The sequence below is a fragment of the Macrotis lagotis genome, chromosome 4, assembly GCF_037893015.1.
Source record: "Macrotis lagotis isolate mMagLag1 chromosome 4, bilby.v1.9.chrom.fasta, whole genome shotgun sequence".
Lineage (NCBI taxonomy): Eukaryota > Metazoa > Chordata > Mammalia > Peramelemorphia > Peramelidae > Macrotis > Macrotis lagotis.
In genome coordinates, this window is record NC_133661.1 from 152,090,098 (window position 1) to 152,106,944 (window position 16,847).

Consider the following 16,847-nt stretch of genomic DNA (forward strand, 5'->3'; position numbering starts at 1 on the left):
AAGCATAAAAGAAGAGATCTTAAAATATAGAGGAAGAAAACAAAAAATATAGAGAAAAACAGAAAAGATTTTGGAAACAAAAAAACACAGAAACGATAAAATAAAACCAAAACAGTAGTTAAACCTTTAGCTAATCTGATCTAAATGAGTTCAAGTAAAAAAAAAGAATCAAAAAAATAATGAGCAAGGTGAAGCCAAAACAAAATGAAAAGAAATAAAAATAATCAAAACTTTGTATACAGATATAAGCTATCAAATCTGAGAACACAAAAGAAATATACAAATACTTAAAAAATATAAGCATCTAAGTTATCAAGAACATCAGATAAAAGATCTTAAATAACCCAAATTCAGAAAAGAAAACATTTAGCTGAAAAGAAAATACTAAAGCAAAAAAAAAAAATACAGGTCCTAATAAGATTCTCTGGAAATTCTATCAAATTTTGCTATTTTTACAAACCATTCTTAAAAGTGAAAAAGGGACCTACAGATTCTTTTTATCAGACAAATATTGTCAAAACGCCTAAAACGGGGAAAGTTAAAGAGACAGAATGAAAAGATTAGGTCAATATCAATAATGAATTTTTAAATTTCAAAATTAAAGAAAAAATCCTACCAAACAGGTTACAGAAATTTATCTAAGAAATCATTTACCATAACTAAAGCTGATTTACAAAAGGGATGCAAGGATTGTTCAACATTAGGAGAACAATCAACATAATTAATTATATTCTATTCTAAAACTATATTACTATCTCAAAAAATGCAGGAATAGTCTCTGACAAAATACAGCATGTGTTTATTTGAAAAACCTTACAAATTATAATGGGCTTTTTTTAAGTATCATAAAAAGAATCTACCTAAAACCAAAAGCAAAAATAATATGAAATGAGGATACAGCAGGACCATCTTCCAATAAAGGAGAGCAAAGCAAGAAAGCCCACCCTCCCTATTATTTGATATAGTTGTTTTGTTTTTTGGGGGTTTTTTTTGCAAGGCAAGGGGGTTAAGTGGCTTGCCCAAGGCCACACAGTTAGGTCATTATTAAGTGTCTGAGGTCACATTTGAATTCAGGTACTCCTGACTCCAGGGCCGGTGCTCTATCCACTGTGCCACCTAGCCGCCCCCTATTTGATAGTTTTATAAATACCAACAATAGTGTAAGACAAGATAAAGATAACAAAGCCAAAAAAGATAGGAAATGAGGAGATAAAACTATCTCTCTATTTGCTGATGAAATGTTGATTTAATTGGAAAATCCTAGTGAATCAGAAAGATACTAATTTGAGAAAGTAACATCTAAATTGTCTCAAGTCAAGTTGGAAGCTGTACAGAAACCATGAAAAATCAATACCATTTCTGCACATTGATAACAAAACTCAAGAATGAAAACTAGATAGGGAAATCTCATTCCAAATAACTATAAAATGGGGGCAGCTAGGTGGCGTAGTGGATAGAGCACAGGCCTTGGAGTCAGGAGTACCTGGGTTCAAATCTGGTCTCAGACATTAATAATGACCTAGCTGTGTGGCCTTGGGCAAGCCACTTAACCCCATTTGCTTTGCAAAACTCTAAAAACAAAAACAAAAACAAACCAAATAACTATAAAATAAACTATACGGGGATTGACCACTAAATTGCACCAAAAACTGGTATAGATGAAATTACAAAGTATTACTTAAAGAACTTAAATAGCTATTCATGGGTAGGCCATGCCATTATAATAAAAACAGCAATATGACTAAAGTATATTAATCAAATTGCCAAGAGGATACTGTAAGGAATTCGGTAATATAAAAATAAATTCATTCAGGAAAACAAATGTAGGGATGAAGGGAGAATACTCCTCCCAGGCCTCAAATAACACTAAAACTTCAAGTATCCAACTCATCTGGCATTTGACTAAAAATATATAGTGAATTCAATGGAAGAAACTGAGTAAGGGAGGAACACAGATGAACTCAATAAACAGTGTGTGCGATAAAATGAAAAACAAATTACCTGATGGGAAAACTCCTTGTTTGAAAAAGACTGCTAAGGAAAGCAGAAAAGCTAGATGGCAGAAATTAGGCTTAAGACTAGTATCTTATACCACATTCTATAATATATTTTAAAAAGGATATGCAAGCTTAATATTAAAGATAAAACTTTTTAAAAAATCATATGCCTTTTGCAGCTACGGTAGATGTATTAACAAAAATCAGGCTATTGCAAAAGATAAAATAGGTAACTCTCATTACATGGAATTAAAAAGCTCCTACACAGACAAAATTAATATAATAATGCATTAAGAAAGGCAATAGTCAAATGGGAAAAAATAAATGGATCAAATTTTACTGTTTGAGGTTTGGTAGTCAAGCTAAATAGCATAACAATTACATAAGTGGTGAAAGTATATGAACTAATAGTTCTTCATTTTTTTAATAAATTTTTTTATTTTTCAAACTTAAATACAAAATAAGGAAAAAACCATTATCATGTGAGCAGAAAAATGTGAAAGAATTCATAATATAAAGCAAAGATTTCCATTTCAAAAAAGTCAATTTAATAAATATTATACATTATATTCAAAAATATCTATCTTTTCTTTACTTCCTTGTAAGTTTTCTTCAGTTCCCTACTATGTACTATTTATTTTTTTCCAAATCCCTCTCCAGTAAGACTACAAGCATGAATATATACATGCAAATATATACACATGTACAAACATTTATACATACATACCCACATACACAGATATAAATACCTATTTATATATGTACACACACAGACACACACACACATATATACATGGAAATATATATATATATATATATATATATATATACACACACACATAGAGAGAGAGAGAGAGCTGTGTACACATAGATATGTGGATCTCTCATTTTTATTTTCCTGAAAGCAATAATCCCTCTTTTCATTCTTCTATTATACTTCAACTTGCTACCTTGCCCTATTCCTTAATTTACCATTCTACCAAGAATTCCTCCATTAATTTACTCTCCTCCCATTGATCTTCAATATACCCCTTTTATCTTACTCCCTCACATAATACCCTCCCTTATCCTCTCCTCTTTAGCCCATTCCTGATGAAAGTAAGTTTCCTGAAGTACTAGTTCTCCTTTCCCATCTTCATTCCTCTATACCGATTCTGCCTCCTACACCTCATTTGTATGATAGCTTTTCTTAAAATCTCCTACACCTTTTTATTTTAAAAATCCCACCCTTCACAGTTCTAACCCAATCTTTTCTTTGAGCTACGTAATTACTAATAACTATCTTGGACATATGGTTTATATTTCCATATATAAATATTAAACAATTTGTCTTCATTGAGTTCCTTGTAATTAGTCTTTGATGTTTACCTTGGATCTTGTATATCAAATTTTCTATTAAGTTCAGGTCTTTTTGCAACAAAATCTTTAAAGTCTGGCAATTCATTGAATGTCCATCTTCTTTTTATTCTGGCTTATGCTTAACTCTGTATGTATGATATTTTTGACTGCAAGCCCCGGTCTTTGCTCTTATTGATATGTCGTGGTCTAAGGCCTGTGATCTTTCAATATAGCCACTGTTAGGTGCTGTGTAATTCTAATTGTGACTGTGCTATATTTGAATTTTTTTTTCTTGTTACTACAATATTTTCTTGTTTATCTGGAGGTTTGGGAATTTGGCTATGATAATCATATCAGCTTTCTTCCTAGAATCCCTTGCAGGTGGAAATAAGTGTTTTTTTTTTTCTATTTCAACTTTCCTCCTCATGTTCTAATACTTCAGAAAAATCTTCTTCCATTATTGTAGCAAGATTTTTTTTTGATGGTAGTTTTCAGGTAGTCTGACTCTTTTTATATTCTCTATTCTTGGTTTATTTTAAGAATCTATTGTTTTTCTTATGAAGTTTTTCACATTCTCTTCTATTTTTTAATTTTTTGTTCTATTATTTCTTGGTTTCTTATAACTACACTGGATTCCCCTGGCCTAATTCTAATTTTCAAGGAGTCATTTTCTTCCTTAAGATTCTGGATCTTCTTTTCCAGTTGGGTAACATTTTTTTCATAGTCTTCTTGTTTTTTTCTTGGATTGCTCTTATTTCTTTTTTTTCTTTCTAAGTTTTTCCTCAAATCTATCTTATTTGAATTTTAAAGTCTTTTTTTTAGTTCTTTTAAGAATTATTTTTAAACAGATAGTCATCGTTAGAGGAGAGAATTTCTTTTTTACTTCAGGAGTAAGTAAATGACGAATCCTAGTCTTCTCTATTCTCAGAGTAATAATGTATTGGATGGGTTTTTTCTCTTTTGCTTTTTCATTTAAATTTTTTTTTAGCAATTTGTTACATTCACTTCCAGTCCTGGGGAATGGGGGATAATGACTGGTCTCAGACACTATCCTAGGCCCATCATTTGGACTCCTATTCTGCTCTAAGCCATAACTGGGACCTCTCTGTACACTGTGCTGAAAATAAAACTCATTCCCTGAAAACCCTGAAGTAGCAATAACCTGCTGTTACTGTGTACAATATTCTCTTGGTTCAGCTCAATTAATTTTGCAGTTTTTTATGAAGATTTTACTGAAAGGCTCTTGCTTCTCATCTGTTATAATATAGACACCTATTACAATTGCAGACTCCCTACTTTTTCAGTCATTATTCAATTGATGATCATCCCCCCCATTTTCCAATTGTTAGTGTGGTCAAAGTCTTTAAGCTTCAACTTTAGTATCTGACCTTCTAGTGACTAGCCTGAACTAATTTCTTTAAGTATTTCCTGCTTTGATCTCAGATCTCAGAATCTCAAAAGTTTTCTGTAGCACCACAATTCAAAATCATCAGTTTTGTAGCACTCAACTTTCCATATATAGTTCAAACTCACACTCATGAAAAAACCGAAGCATTGACTATTTTGACCTTCATCAGAAAGGAAATATCTCTGCTTTTCAGTTTGCTAGACAGATTTGCCATAGTTTTCCTTCCAAGGAACAAGTGTATCTAACTTCATGGCTACAGTCATTGCCTGTAGTGATCTTTGAAACTCAAAATATGAAATCTGATGCTGCTTTCATTTATTTTTCCTGTTATTTGTGAGGAGGTGATGGGACCATTACCAAGCTCTTAGCTTTTTTGATGTTAAGCTTTGAGCTTAACATCCTCTTCCACCCTCATGAAGTGAATTAACTGCAATTCACTTTTCTATCATCAGATTGGTATCATATAGTTGTTGATATTTCTCCTGGCAAAGTTAATTCTAACTTTGGATTCATAAAGTCTGATATTTCACATAATGTACCCTGAATATAAGTTAAATAAATAAAGTAACAATATGTCCTACGCCTTCTACTTTTCCAATTTTGAACCAATTGTTTAATATTTGGTTGTTACTCTTTGGTCTTCAAGAAGGCTCCTCAGGGGACAAATATGATGATCTGATCCCCTCCATCTCTTTGAGGTTCTGTAACATTTTGTTGTTATACTCACACATTATTGTGATACACACACACACACACACACACACACACACACACACACACATTAGCATAGTCAATGAAACAGAAGCAGGTGCTTTTTGGAACTCTCTTGCTTTCTCTGGAATCCTGCAAATGTTAACAATTTGGTCTCTAGTCCCTCTAACCTCTTTAAAACCAACCTGCTCTTTTTGGCAATTCTTGATTAAATTATTTGCTGAAGCCTAGCTTGCAAAATCTTGACTATAACTCAATTTGGAATTTGAGATGTAACTATTCGGTAATTTGAACGTTCAATGGCATTGCCCTTCTTTGGGTTTAGAATATAAAGTGATCTTTTCCAATCCAGTGTCCAAGATGAATTTTCCAAATTTGTTGGCATTTTGAGAACAGTACTTTCACAACATCATCTTTCAGGATTTTAAGTAGCTCAGTTGGAATTCTATCACCTCCAAACTATTAGCAATGTTTCCTAGGGTCCACTTCATTCTCCACGATGTCTGGTTCTAGGTCAGTAACACACCATGATGGTTATAGTGATATTATAATCTTTCTTGTATAGCTCTTTTATGCATTCTTGACATCTCTTCTTACTCTCAAAGAAGACCATGACATTAGGGGACGTGATGTCACAACAAGCAAACAAATTGGATTGTAGTGAGGGGGTGCTCTGCTAAGTCACCAGCCTTACTTTCTGCTCCAGAGCCATCCAGGTCCATTGGTCAGATAAGAATCAGGACAACTGAAGACAGTCATGGATGAGAGGCAATCAGATTTATTACATGGTAGATAAAGAAGAGGCCTCAGAGTCAGGAGGATGAAAGGTCAAATCTGACCCCAGACATTTGATACTTACTAGCTATGTGACCTTGGATAGTCTCGCATCCAGGTCATTTCCAGTAGTCCTGATTTATATCTGGTCACTGGCCTCAGATGGTTCTGGAGGAGAAAGTAGGGCTCATGATTTAGCACAACAACACTCCCCACTCAAATCTAATTCATGTACTTGTCATGGCATCATCCCCCTGATATCATGATCTTTGAGAATGAAAGACAAACATCATCATCTTACTCTCCTCTACAACTGCTAAGTCTTTACAAGCATTTTTGTTTCTTAACAAGTCCATTTTTGCACGAAATATTTCCTTAATGTCGCTAATTATCTTGAAGAGATCACATCTCCCATTCTATTGTTTTCTTCTATTGGTTTTGTAATGTTCATAAGAAAATGATCTCATCTGTCTTTGTTATTCTTTAGAGCTCTGTATTCAGTTGGGAAAAACTTTACTTTTCCCTTTCCTTCTTTCCTCAGCTATTTGGAAGGTCTCATTATTCTGCTTTCATGCTCTTATTTTTCTTTGGAATTTTTTTGTTGCTGCTTCCTGTACAACATTGTGACCCTTCTCCATAGTACTCCAGGCTTGCTATCTACCAGACCTAATTCCATAAATCTATTCAGCACTTCCACTTCATATTCATAATAAATATTATTTAGTCATACCAATAAGATCTGGTGGTTTCCCTACTTTCTTAAATTTAAGTCTGATTTTACAATTAGAAGCTCATGATCTGAGCCACAGGTCTTATTTTAACTAACAGTCTAGAGCTTCTCCACCTTTGGCTACAAAGTATATAATCAATCTCTGATTTCTTTACTGAACATCTGGTGATATAGTAGGCACGTGAATAATAATTTCCTAATGAAATAAATATTGAGTGACCATGGGCATACCACTTAAGCTCTTCCATACTTAGTTTCGATATAGTAAATTGTTTTAAGACTGGGTCTGCACTTTAAATTATGAAGGGAACTCCAAAGAAAAAAACCATCTTAACAATGTAGATCAGTCCCTGCCATGCAGATTGCAGCTAGTAGACAGTAACCTGAAGTGCTGGAGAGGTGAAGTCTGTCCTGTCAAGATAATATAGCTGGTATGTATCACAGGCAAGATATGAACCAAGATTTTCTTGGCCCAAGGCTATCTCTCTATTTACTATACAATCTTACTCCTCTGCACAACATAGAGCTAATGCTGTTGTAGAGAAAGCACTTAGTAAACGTTAGAATGTCAGGAAAAAGTGGGTTCATTTTCAAAGGTAACATAGCAAGTCAGGACTAAACTTCTAATAAAATGCTTACTGGTCATCTATAGCAAGGTACTGCTTTCCAATAATTGTCTACTGGGTTGACAAATCTATTCTGAATCTACTGATTAATTTAAATTGCAGCTGAATGATTAGTGATAATTAACATAAAAAGAATTTTACAAAACTTCATTAAAAATTACTGGGAACAAAAGAGTAAAATAAGTAAAAATGATTAATTCTAAAAATCAGGAAAAAATCATTTTGATTTATTTACTCAGTTGTTAATGATACTACTAATTATCAACTAAATAAACTACAAGGTTGAGAAATCCAGTAACCAAAACTATTACTTGGCTGATTTTTGAGACATCTATAGGCTTTAAGCATAATGAATAGATTCATGAAATAAGCATTTAATAAGTGAGCACTAAATGCCAGATGCTGGGGATACAAATACAAAAACATTAGTTACTAGACTCAAGGAGTTTATAATTTATTGGGTTGGACAGGTGGCACAGTGGATAGAATGCTGGGCCTGGGTCACTTAACCCTGCTTACGTCAGTTTCCTCATCTGTAAAATGAACTGAAGAAGGAAAGGGCAAACTACTAGGGAATCTTTGTCAAGAAAACCCCATATAGGATGCCTATCAATTAGGGAATGTCTGAACAAATTAAGGTACATGAATACTATGGAATATTATTGTTCCATAAAAAACCATAAATTGGGGCGGCTAGGTGGCACAGTGGATAAAGCACCGGCCCTGGAGTCAGGAGTACCTGGGTTCAAATCCAGTCTCAGACACTTAATAATTACCTAGTTGTGTGGCCTTGGGCAAGCCACTTAACCCCATTTGCCTTGCAAAAAAAAAAGAAAAAAGAAAAAAAAGAAACCATAAATTGTCAGACCCTAGAGAAACATGGAATGAATTATAGGAACTGATGCTGAGGGAAGGGAGCAAAATTAAGAGAACATTGTACACTTTTAACAACTATGTGAGTTGATCAGCCTTGATGGATGCAACTCCTCTCAACAATTCAGAGAACTAGGACAGACAATCCTAGGAGACCAGCTAGGGACAATGTTATTCCCAACCAGAGGAAGAATCTGAGTGAACACCACATTCACTTTTTAAAAATTTCTCTTATGTATTTCCTTTCTCATGATTTTCTTTCTTTTCCCCTCTAATTTCTCATACTGAAAATGACTAACCTGTAAACATGTTAACACAAATGTGTATGTATAATATTCAACTGATTGTTTGCCACTGAGGGGAAGAGGGTGGAAGGAAATTATATAACTTTAAAATATACATATGCATGTGGATGAATATTGAAAAATTTTCATAATGTGTAATTGATAAAAGAAAAGAAAAAATCAATTGAAAAAAGAAAAGAAAACCCCATATAGGGTCATGAAGAGTCAGTCACCACTGAACAACAAATGTATCAGACACTGCTCTAAGTACTGGGAATACAAAAAAAAAAGGCAAAAGATAGCCCCTATCCTCAAGAAGCTTACAATAAAATGTGGGAGACTACATTTTAACAAAATATTTTAAAAAGCAAACTTTACATAGTAAGTGGAATATTCCCAATAAAACCATTTCAGGATTAATATTTCTAGTAAAGTCCTCTCAGGGTTAAGAAATATTAAAGAAAAAACAATTATTCTTAAACTATTTCAAGAAGAAAGCCCCTTGTATTCCAAACAGGCAGCTGACTCCCCTAACTTTTGATAAGACTACTTTTACTGACTACTAGGATAGTAGAATTTAGAGTCCTCTTGTTTGGTGATAAGTAGACTGTTCTTAGACCTTGTGTTCCAAGACAAACAAGTCCATTACTTCAATAAGATAGTTATAATCCTGAAGGTTATTCTCACCATCTGGACGGTGAGGTAATATTTTATGAAAATCTTTCATTCTTTTCTTTGTTGCTGGGGGTAGATTTTCACAAGTAGAATGAAGACTAACCAATGAGTCAACTGAGAGGGACGATAGGGAGAAGGAGGGGATTGTGTTAGGCCATATAATTTTGCTTGACTGTCAATTCAAGGCATCTCCTTGATCTTCACTGCCTTTCTGAAACTCAGAGTGTGCCTTTTTCTCAAAAAAAGTCAAAGTAATTTTTTTTTTTGCTCAGAGAAGTCTCTATATTTTTTAAAGTGGATTTTTATCCCACACAATAGGAAATAATTAACTGAAGGAAAGCACAAGAATTAAGCGAGGTTGGGGAAGGCTTCAAGTAAAAAGCAGATTTTGTTGGAACTAGGGAGCTCAGTAGTTAGAAGAGAGGAGGAAAAATGTTCAATGCTTGGGAGGCAGATGGAGAAAATGCCAGAAAGAGATAGAGTGTTTTGTCTGCGGAAGAGTCTCAAATCAGAGTTTCTTGTCTGAGTCAGGAGGTCAGTGGCACTGGATTGAAGAGTACATGTCAGAGAGCAAAGTGAGAACACTAAAAAAGTAAGAGGGGACTAGATTATAAAAGGTTTTGAATGTCAAACACAGGATTTTGTATTTGATACTGGACAAGATAGAAGTTTTGGAAGAGAAACATGGTTGAACTTGCCCTTTAGAAAAATTACTTGGGGGGGGGGGGCAGAATAGATCCTGGATTGAAGTAGAGGGAGATCTGAAGCAGGCTACTGTAATATCCCAGTGAAGTGATAAGACTAGAGGAGAAGTAGTGTCAGAGGAGAGAAGGGAGTAGTAAAAAAGGTGAGAGATGTTGCAGAGGTGTAATCAACAGGCCTTTGAAAACGAATTAGATATACTGAGTGAGAGGTAAGTAGGAGTTAAGGATATGAAACTGAAAAGCTTCTTTGTAAACAAATCATGTTCCTAGGATAAGAAAGGAATACTAATGAGGAAAAGTCTTTGTATTAAGTTTTTCTGTTAAGTCTCTGATATCTAAGCTCATGTATAGATTCACAGTGGAAGATGACACACTCATATATTGGTAGAGGAGTTGTGAATCAGTACATAACCATTCTGGAAAGAAATTTGAAATGAATGAGAAACAAAGCAGATGTTCATCAATTCAGGAAGAAAAGGAAAAATATATACAGACAAGTATAATAAAAAGCAAAATGCCAATCAGTCAATTAGTATTTATTAAGCACCCCTATATCTCAAGTACCATGAACACAACATGCTAAGTGGAACACAATGAAACAATCTCAGCTCCAGGAAACCCACAGCTAAATGGGGAAGATAATAAGGAAGCAATGTCATACAAACAAGATCTATACAGTATAAATTTGATCTTAGAGAAAAGGCACTAAGGAGAAATGGAAAAAGCTTATTCTAAGAAGGTGGAACATTCGACCAGAGATGGTATAGAATTCAGTTGAGGAAGATTCCATGGAAGAAATAGCACCAAACATTGGCTGTGAAGGGAAAAGAGAGGTTTCTAAAGATAGAGATATGGAAGAAATTTATTTCAGTCAGGGGCTAGCTTGAACAGAGAAAGAAAAGGAAAAGATCAGGAAAAAGTCAGTGACAAATAAGGTAATATTTTAACTTTGGGGGGATGAGAGAGAAAGGATTAACCAATCAAAGAGAAGGACAATATAGGGGCAGCTAGGTGGCGCAGTGAATGGGGGCAGCTAGGTGGCGCAGTGGATAGAGCACTGGCCCTGGAGTCAGGAGTACCTGAGTTCAAATCCAGCTTCAGACACTTAATAATTACCTAGCTGTGTGGCCTTGGGCAAGCCACTTAACCCCATTTGCCTTGCAAAAACCTAAAAAATAAGAAAATAAAAACTAAAAGTCATTTCCCAGTTGATAAATAAACAAAGGATATGAGAGGAAGTAAATCCTCTAAATCACTAAAATTAGAAAACTTAAAATTAAAACAACCCTGAAGCTCCACCTTACAATAATCAGACTGCCAATGTTCACATTAAAAGGAAAATGGTAAATGTCGAAGGGGCTATGGGAAATCAGGCACATTAATGAGATACTATTTGTAAAAATGCTTAGTAGAGTACCTGATGCTTAGACATTTAATAAATGCTTCTTATCTTCCCCATTCCCTTAATGTACTATTGGTTGAACGGTGAATTGGTTCAATCATCCTGGAATGCAATTTGGAACTATGCCCAAAACGTTATTAAATTTTACATACCCTTTGATAAATCCATACTATTACTACATCTATACCCCAAAGAGCTCTAAGGAAGAGAGAAAGGACTTTATGTATAAAAACATTTATGACAGTGGAAAGAGGAGTGCACATCAATTAGGGAATAGTTAAACAGGTTATGTTATATGAATACAATGGAATAATTCTGTGATGTAAGAAATGATGAAGGGTGGATAGATCACCGCCTCACAAGTCAGAAGAGTCTAAGTTCAAATCCAGTCTGAGACACTGTGATCCTGAGGCAAGTCACTTAATCCCAATGCCTTGCAACCCTCCCAAAAAAATTATTAAAGGGATAGGACTGGGGAATTAGATGGCACAGTGGATAGAGCACTGGCCCTGGAGTCAGGAGGACCTGAGTTCAAATTTGACCTCAGACACTTAATAATTGCCTAGCTGTGACACTTTGAGTGAGTCACTTTTAACCCTAGTACCTTAAATACAAAAAAAAATGACAGAACTCTATTTCAGTTCATAAATCTTTCCCAAAAGAACATGAGAAGACATATATGAATTGATATAAAATGAATAGAACTAGGAAAATAATTGATAAAATATCAATATTTTAAAGGCAATCAACTTTGAAAAACTTGGGCAACGGAACTACACAATGACTAATCATGAGTACAGAAGATTTATGATGAAGGGAACCTCTCCTGAGATTTCAGACTGAAACAAACATATTCACATATATACAGATATATATGTATGTACTTAACATGACCAATTCAAGAACGTGTTTTTCCTGCCTACATACGCTTTTTGTCAAGTGAAGAGGAAGCAGGAAAAAGAGAGGGTACATCTTCATTTCAAAATAAAATAAAATTTAATTTAAAAAGAAAAATTATTATTGCCTATGGGTCATGAGGCTAGTAAAGCCTACATATGAACCTGCATCATCTGATTCAAAGTCCAAAGATGTTTGAATCTGTGATTATAAAGATATGGAAGTTTAATTCAAGGATAGCCAAAGTAAATACTTCTTAAGGAACCATAGCTATTGGCAACTAAGTATAAGAGGAAAAGATGGGAACTAGCACTTTTAGAGTCCAAGGCAAGTGCTTAACTGGGACATGTAGGACAAACTGGAGAAAGTAGCAAAAAAAAAAAAAATGTACTTTCAAATCCACTTTGTAATTCATGATGTCAAAATAATATAATTAAGCCAAATTTAGTTAAGTGGGAGGATGGTTCCTAGAGTAGCTTAGAGAACAGATTCTCAAGAGTGAGAAGGAATCTATGAAGTCACCCACCTAAAGTCTATCTCCTGGAATCTGGAGTCCTAACCTCTTTCTATTCCAGCAATTCAATTCAATAAACACTTGAATACCTATGTACCAGGTACTACACCAGATAATGGGTACACAAAAATAAAGTTTGAATAGTCTCTGCTACTCAGTAATTGTTACTGAAAATGTAATCAAATCAAAGAAAAGCAAATAGAACAATATACAAAGAAAAACTTTCATTTCAAGAAGAAAGTACTGAGAACTGGAAAGGACTGGGGAAGACGTAGGAGCTGATCTTGAAAAGCTCTCAGATGAAAGTTATTAATTCTTAGAGTTCTTGAATAAAGTTAAAAGGTATGTGAACTTTGATGGAAAAAATTACAACTTTATTTTCTCTAATCTTTGATTCACTTAATAATTCTATGCATTTTATATGTTTCAAAACACTATTCTGAGATGAGATCTGCAGACTCAGACTGCCAAAGAAGTCCGGAACATTAAAAGATTAAGAGCCTTGACCTTAAAGGAAATGAGGAAGGAAAGCATCATACATATAGGGAACAATTTGTGCCAAGATAGAACATAGTAAAGTCTCTAGCAGGCTATCTTCATATAGTCCCAGGAAGGAAAGTAGCACTAGAATAACTTGCCCTCTGATGGAGAAATATTTTACTACTTACAGAGGGAAGATGAGGTATAGAAGAGAAAAATAAATAACACGAAAGAATCAAAGTAATAGGTAGGAGCAGCAGAAAGGCAACTTTTTCTTAAACTTCCTAATAAAATGTTGCAAATGGAATGTACAGTTTTGGGAAAGACTAAAGCAACTTCAAACAAAGGCTGTAACCTGTTCACTGAGGTTGTTGTAAAGGCAATTGTTGATTAGGCAAGTAGAGGTTGAAGTTCTTTCCAACTCGGATTCTGTGTTATTTCTAATTTGTTATCTTTTCTTTTCATGACATAATGTATACATTAGAAGTTCAAAAACTCATTCAACTAACATTTAAAAGATTCTAAGTGCAACAAACAATGCAATGCACTGATAGTAGGAAAAATAAAGATATAATCTGTTTAGAGAGGTAAATAGATAAAGCTTCCCATCAAGTTTATATTCTAGTAGACAAAAACGAAAACAAAAAGATAGATTAGCAGATATATGGAAAATCTATTTTTGTTATTTGAGATAACACTCAGAATTTCTACTATGTAAAAAAAAAAAAATTCAACCACGCAACTATTAGCAAATAGTCAATATATATGTACTTAGACCAGTTAGCTTAAAATTCCAGAAATTTTACTTTATATTTATTCATTATATTCTCACAGAACATTTTTCATTCTAGTAGTAGGAATACGGCACAGAAAACTTCAATAAAGAAAACAGTTCTACAAAATGACTAATGATAGATGTGCTGCTTTGATGGCCATATTTATCTATATATCTTACAGATTAAATAATTAAATCTCAGAAAAAATGATTCTTGCTAATGTAAATATGTACTACATGGCAAAAAATTATTTAAGTAATTAGTAGAAACTAACAGTGAAATGAGTTTAAAATTTAAACCTAAAAGGAAAATTCTGCAAAATGGCTTCTTTCCCACTCACCCAATCAACAAACATTCTGGAAATATTTCTTAAGAGAATTTTTTAATGAGAGGAAGAAGAACCACTGCCAGCAACTGAGGCCTAGCATTCTCAGCTTTGTCCTGGTCAGGCAGCTGTATAAAACATCCAGCAGCTGATAGGGGTTTTAAAAGTCTACCACAAAATTTTTGAAGTTCAAAAACAGGAAAACTGGAGATGAAAGGAAGCAAAACAAAGTCAGGCTGAGCACTGACTACAATCAAAACTCTCAATGTTAACTCACTTAATGAATCTAGGTTTCTTGGTGCACTTAGTTGGTAAGCAATATAGAATGCCATATGCTTTCCTAGCTGGTCTTAGAGCAGAAGGAAAATTCCTTTTAAAAAGGAGTTAAATATTTTATATAATTCTATGTAGTTTTTTCAAGCAACTCATTACTGTAAGCATCAATAGCATTGAGAAGCAAAAACATCCCTAAAAGTCACATCTGGAGAAAGGTTAGCATAATGTTGTTGATATAATACTTTCAGATGCTTTGAATTTCTCTTAATAGAATCAATGGGAAGGAACACAGGTGCTTGTGAATACCACGTTACTATGATACAGTGATGACTACTTGAAAGTAAAGACTACTTAAGACACACTGACATAAAGACACACTGAAACACACACAGACAGACCCGTGAAAATTTCTTTTTTATAGATTCCTTCTTGGAATTCCTGCTATATGAGAGCAACAAGAATGAAACGTTAGATTAAATTAGTAAGAAAATAAGAATAATACCATTTGTATAATATGTATCAAGTGGACACAAACATTACATTCTATTATGTTCAGAAACAATGAAATATTAAAGAGACTTCCATTATAGATTATCCACACTCCAGTATTCTTTGGTTTAGTCAGAATTGCTTTCTCTCTATTTTTTCCTCCCAGCAATAATACATCTCTAATTTCTGACCCTTTGAACTGACAGGACCCTATGTCTGGATTTCATTCATTACTTAAAGTTCCTCAGAATCTATCATTTTTTCAAAAGCCAGTTCAAACACCATTATTCCTGAAACTTTTACTGCCAAAAAATTAGCTTGTATTGATTTTATCCCAAATAGAAAATAATCCCATTGGAGATAGGAATTATAGTACCTATACTATCTTAATGGTGCTTAGAAAATAGTAGGTACTTAATGCTTGGTAATTATTTGCTTGAAATCACTATCATATTTCTGTATTTAGTTTTGTATTTCTTTGTCTATAGTTTCCTTTCTAGACTAACACATCAAAGTAATCTAATAAGGAGAACACAAGGCTCATAAGATTTAGAGAAAGAAGGCATAGGCTATCCTATCCAATCTATTCTATTGATGAGAAAAACTTCAGAGACAGTCAAGTCTTCGTAACTCCTTACTATAATTCTATCAAGATATTTTATTAAGTTATGAAATGGACTTGAATATAAACTATATGCACTATTAATTAGTTTAGCATTGCTGTCCTATTATTTACAAATTACATGTGCCTCACAAGTAACTTACATGCAAAAAAATCAAACTGCCTCTGAAATGCAAACTAAGTAATGTTCTTCTCTAAGTATACACTTTATAAAAACCAAGAAAATGCAATTCTAAGAATAAAACAAATCTAGTTCAGTCAAAATGTGTCCAATATTTTTGTTAATGTCTGATTTGTTAAATCCTGCCATATTCACACTTCAAGAATTTGCTGCAAATACTTAACGCTGTTCACCAACAGCTTCCAACACTCATAATAACCCACCTAGTTTCCAAAAATCCTAAAAATAATTATTCATCATATAAAGTGTGTCCCTAAAGGATTGTACTGTTTTGGTGGTACATAAGGTAATGACAATGTGCTCTCTGGAATGCCCTGTGTCATGTTTCATAAGCAACAAACATTTCTTTATCCTAAACCTTTTTATTTCTAACAGGAAACTAATCTTCTAGAGACTCATGAAACCTAACTCCTTCCATGATACCCTTCCCAGTACTGACTGCACTTGGTTGAGGGAAGAAAAGTGAAATAATACTAGCTCCCTAATGATAACATTGAAGTTCATGCTATATATACACACACCATCATTTATACATATTCTCATTTCTGACCCTCCGAACTGACAGGATCTCACTCATTACTTTTGATCCTTTTTTCAAAAGTCAGTCCAAACACCATTCTTCCTGAAACCCTGACTGACAGAAATTTATATATTTATATATACCTTCCATGGCTCCCAATTTTTCCCTCCTTAACTCTTCCCCTCATTCTAAGGAACTTCAACATACCTACTGACTGTTCTTCAAACAACCTAACCACTTGATTC

The 16,847-nt window shown here is 33.9% G+C and overlaps 1 protein-coding gene across 9 annotated transcripts in view; it reads right to left on the reverse strand.

The window, feature by feature from the left end:
- Window positions 1–16,847, reverse strand: part of CSNK1G1 (casein kinase 1 gamma 1) — a 248,682-nt gene that overhangs the window by 166,973 nt on the left and 64,862 nt on the right. The window lies entirely within an intron of this gene.